Consider the following 5033-nt stretch of genomic DNA (forward strand, 5'->3'; position numbering starts at 1 on the left):
TTTACTTGGATAATTGGTTTCTAATCTGAGCATCTATCTGCATTTTTTGTGTCCAGACGAAGCGTTTACTAGGTTTATTGGTTTCTAGACTAAGCGTTTATCGATGTTTCCAGTGTCCAGTCGGAGCGTTTACAAGGGTTATTGGTTTCTAGACTAAGCGTTTATCTATGTTTTCAGTGTCCAGAAGCAGCGTTTACTAAGATTATTGGTTTCTAGACTAAGCGTTTATCTGTGTCTTCAGTGTCAAGACGGAGCGTTTACTTGGATAATTGGTTTCTAATCTGAGCATCTATCTGCATTTTTTGTGTCCAGACGAAGCGTTTACTAGGTTTATTGGTTTCTAGACTAAGCGTTTATCGATGTTTCCAGTGTCCAGTCGGAGCGTTTACAAGGGTTATTGGTTTCTAGACTAAGCGTTTATCTATGTTTTCAGTGTCCAGAAGCAGCGTTTACTAAGATTATTGGTTTCTAGACTAAGCGTTTATCTGTGTCTTCAGTGTCAAGACGGAGCGTTTACTTGGATAATTGGTTTCTAATCTGAGCATCTATCTGCATTTTTTGTGTCCAGACGAAGCGTTTACTAGGTTTATTGGTTTCTAGACTAAGCGTTTATCGATGTTTCCAGTGTCCAGTCGGAGCGTTTACAAGGGTTATTGGTTTCTAGACTAAGCGTTTATCTATGTTTTCAGTGTCCAGAAGCAGCGTTTACTAAGATTATTGGTTTCTAGACTAAGCGTTTATCTGTGTCTTCAGTGTCAAGACGGAGCGTTTACTTGGATAATTGGTTTCTAATCTGAGCATCTATCTGCATTTTTTGTGTCCAGACGAAGCGTTTACTAGGTTTATTGGTTTCTAGACTAAGCGTTTATCGATGTTTCCAGTGTCCAGTCGGAGCGTTTACAAGGGTTATTGGTTTCTAGACTAAGCGTTTATCTATGTTTTCAGTGTCCAGAAGCAGCGTTTACTAAGATTATTGGTTTCTAGACTAAGCGTTTATCTGTGTTTTCAGTGTCCAGAGGGAGCGTTTACTAGGGTTATTGGTTTCTACACCAGGCGTTTATCTATGTCTTCAGTGTTCAGAAGGAGCTTTTACTTGGTTTATTGGTTTCTAGACTAAGCGTTTATCGATGTTTCCAGTGTCAAAACTGAGCGTTTACTAGGGTTATTGGTTTCTACACTAAGCGTTTATCTATGTTTTCAAGGTCCAGACGGAGCGTTTACTAGGGTTATTGGTTTCTAGACTAAGCGTTTATCTGTGTCTTCAGTGTCCAAACGGAGCGTTTACTAGGGTTATTGGTTTCTAGACTAAGAGGTTATCTGCGTTTCAGTGTCCAGACGGTGCGTTTACTAGGGATATTGGTTTCTACACTAAGCGTTTATTTGTGTCTTCAGTGTCCAGACGGAGCGTTTACTAGGGTTATTAGTTTTTAGACTAAGCTTTTATCTGTGTCTTCAGTGTCCGAACGGAGCGTTTACTTGGATAATTGGTTTCCACACTAAGCGTTTATTTATGTCTTCAGTGTCCAGACGGAGCGTTTACTAGGGTAATTGGTTTCCACACTTAGCGTTTATCTGTGTCTTCACTAGGCAAACGGAGCGTTTGGTAGGGTAATTGGTTTCTAGACTAAGCGTTTATCTGTGTCTTCACTAGCCAAACGGAGCGTTTACTTGGATAATTGGTTTCTAGACTTAGCGTTTATCTGTGTTTTCAGTGTCGTGACGGAGCGTTTACTAGGATTATTGGTTTCTAGACAACGCGTTTAACTGTGTTTTCAGTGTCCAGACGGAGCGTTTACTAGGATTATTGGTTTCTACACTGAGCGTTTATCTATGTCTTCAGTGTACAGACGGAGCGTTTACTAGGATTATTGGTTTCTAGACTAAGCGTTTATCTGTGTCTCCAATGTCCAGACGGAGCATTTGTTAGGGTTATTGGTTTTTAGACCAAGCGTTTATCTGTGTTTTCAGTGTCCAGACGAAACGTTTACTAGGGTTATTGGTTTCTAGACTAAGCGTTTATCTATGTTTCCAGTGTCGTGACGGAGCGTTTACTTGGATAATTGGTTTCCACACTAAGCGTTTATTTGTGTCTTCAGTGTCCAGACGGAGCGTTTACTTGGATAATTGGTTACTAGACTAAGAGTTTATCGGTATTTTCTGTGTCCAGACGGAGCGTTTACTAGGGTAATTGGTTTCCACACTAACGTTTATCTGTGTCTTCAGTAGCCAGAAGGAGCGTTTACTTGGATAATTGGTTTCTAGACTTAGCGTTTATCTGTGTTTTCAATGTCAAGACGAAGCGTTTACTAGGGTAATTGGTTTCTAGACTAAGCGTTTATCTATGTTTTCAGTGTCCAGAGGGAGCGTTTACTAGGGGTTATTGGTTTCTGGACTAAGCTTTTATCTGTGTCTTCAGTGTCCAAACGGAGCGTTTACTAGGGTTATTGGTTTCTAGACTAACCGTTTAACTGTGTCTTCAGTGTCCAAATGGAGCTTTTACTATGGTTATTGGTTTCTAGATTAAGAGGTTATCTGCGTTTCAGTGTCCAGACGTTGCGTTTACTAGGGATATTGGTTTCTACACTAAGCGTTTATTTGTGTCTTCAGTGTCGAGACGGAGCGTTTACTAGGGTTATTGGTTTTAAGACTAAGCGTTATCTGTATTTTCAGTGTCCAGAGGGAGCGTTTACTAAGATTATTGGTTTCTAGACTAAGCGTTTATCTATGTTTTCAGTGTCCAGAGGGAGCGTTTACTATGGTTATTGGTTTCTAGACTAAGACGTTATCTGTGTTTTCAGTGTCCAGACGGTGTGTTTACTAGGGATGTTGATTTCTACACTAAGCGTTTCTTTGTGTCTTCAGTGTCGAGACGGAGCGTTTACTAGGGTTATTGGTTTTTAGACTAAGCGTTTATCTGTGTCTTCAGTGTCCAAACGGAGCGTTTACTAGGGTTATTGGGTTCTAGACTAAGCGTTTATCTATGTTTTCAGTGTCCAGAGGGAGCGTTTACTATTGTTATTGGTTTCTAGACTAAGCGTTTATTTGTGTCTTTAGTGTCTAGACGGAGCATTTACTAGGATTATTGGTTTCTAGACTGAGCGTTTATCTGTGTCTTCACTAGCCAAACGGAGCGTTTACATGGATAATTGGTTTCTACACTTAGCGTTTATCTATGTTTTCAGTGTCGTGACGGAGCGTTTACTTGGGTTATTGGTTTCTAGACTAAGCGTTTATCTATGTTTTCAGGGTCCAGACGGAACGTTTACTAGGGATATTGGTTTCTACACTGAGCGTTTATCTGTGTCTTCAGTGTCCAGACGGAGCGTTTACTAGGATTATTGGTTTATAGACTAAGGGTTTATCTATATTTTCAGTGTCCAGACGGAGCGTTTACTAGGGTAATTGGTTTCCACACTTAGCGTTTATTTGTGTCTTCACTAGCCAAACGGAGCGTTTAATTGTATAATTCGTCTCTAGACTAAGCGTTTATCTATGATTTCAGTGTCGTGACGGAGCGTTTACTAGGATTATTGGTTTCTAGACTAAGCGTTTATCTGTGTTTTCAGTATCGAGACGAAGCGTTCACTAGGGTTATTGGTTTCTAGACTAAGAGTTTATCGGTATTTTCAGTGTCCAGACGGAGCGTTTACTTTGATAATTGGTTTCTAGACTAAGCGTTTATCTGCGTTTATAGTGCCCAGACGAACCGTTTACTAGGTTTATTGGTTTCTACACTAAGCGTTTATCTGTGTCTCCAGTAGCCAGACGGAGCGTTTACTTGGATAATTGGTTTCTAGACTAAGCGTTTATCTTTATTGTCAGTGTCCAGACGGAGCGTTTACTAGGATTATTGGTTTCTAGACTAAGAGGTTATCTGTGTTTTCAGTGTCCAGACGAGGCGTTTACTAGGATAATTGGTTTCTACACTAAGCGTTTATCTGTGTCTTCAGTGTCCAGACGGAGCGTTTACTGGGGTAATTGGTTTCCACACTAAACGTTTATCTGTGTCTTCAGTAGCCAGACGGAGAGTTTACTTGGATAATTGGTTTCTAGACTAAGCGTTTATCTTTATTTTCAGTGTCCAGACGGAGCATTTACTAGGATTATTGGTTTCTACACAAAGCGTTTATCTGTGTCTTCAGTGTCCAGACGGAGCGTTTACTGGGGTAATTGGTTTCCACACTAAGCGTTTATCTGTGTCTTCAGTAGCCAGACGGAGCGTTTACTAGGGTTATTGGTTTCTAGACTAAGCGTTTCCTATTCTCGTAATGCTAGCTCAATAACGGTCTATCGTTGTTAAAGGAGACCTAATACTAGATATATAACGGTCTATCTAGTATTAGGACTCCTTTAACAAAGATAGACCGTTATATATCTAGTATTAGGACTCCTTGAACAAAGATAGACCGTTATATATCTAGAATTAGGACTCCTTTAACAAAGATAGACTGTTATATATCTAGTATTAGGTCTCCGTTAACAAAGATAGACCGTTATATATATAGTATTAGGACTCCTTTAACAAAGATATGGTTTCTAGACTAAGCGTTTCCTATTCTCGTAATGCTCGCTCAATAACGGTCTATCGTTGTTAAAGGAGTCCTAATACTAGATATATAACGGTCTATCTTTGTTGAAGGAGTCATAATACTAGATATATAACAGTCTATCTTTGTTAAAGGAGTCCTAATACTAGATATATAACAGTCTATCGTTGTTAAAGGAGACCTAATACTAGATATTTAACGGTCTATCTTTGTTAAAGGAGTCCTAATACTAGATATATAACGGGCTATCTTTGTTAAAGGAGTCCTAATACTAGATATATAACGGTCTATCGTTGTTAAAGGAGTCCTAATACTAGATATAACGGTCTATCTTTGTTAAAGGAGTCCTAATACTAGATATATAACGGTCTATCTTTGTTAAAGGAGACCTAATACTAGATATATAACGGTTTATCTTTGTGAAAGGAGTCCTAATACTAAATATATAACAGTCTATCTTTGTGAAAGGAGTCCTAATACTAGATA

At 39.2% G+C, this 5033-nt stretch overlaps 1 protein-coding gene across 2 annotated transcripts in view; it reads left to right on the forward strand.

Moving 5' to 3' along the window:
- Positions 1-5033, forward strand: part of LOC110451828 (guanine nucleotide-binding protein G(i) subunit alpha-like) — a 41714-nt gene that overhangs the window by 10322 nt on the left and 26359 nt on the right. Inside the window, exons 1-2 of one of the 2 annotated variants that reach the window (XM_021500037.1) lie at positions 3920-3974; positions 4079-4166. The exons of the other annotated variant lie outside the window; for it this stretch is intronic. The gene's annotated coding sequence lies outside the window, so the exon portion shown is untranslated. Of the gene's footprint in view, positions 1-3919; positions 3975-4078; positions 4167-5033 lie in introns of those variants that run through there. 2 annotated transcript variants of the gene reach the window in all.

Source organism: Mizuhopecten yessoensis, unplaced genomic scaffold, assembly GCF_002113885.1.
Source record: "Mizuhopecten yessoensis strain PY_sf001 unplaced genomic scaffold, ASM211388v2 scaffold6211, whole genome shotgun sequence".
In the NCBI taxonomy this organism is placed as follows: Eukaryota; Metazoa; Mollusca; class Bivalvia; order Pectinida; family Pectinidae; genus Mizuhopecten; species Mizuhopecten yessoensis.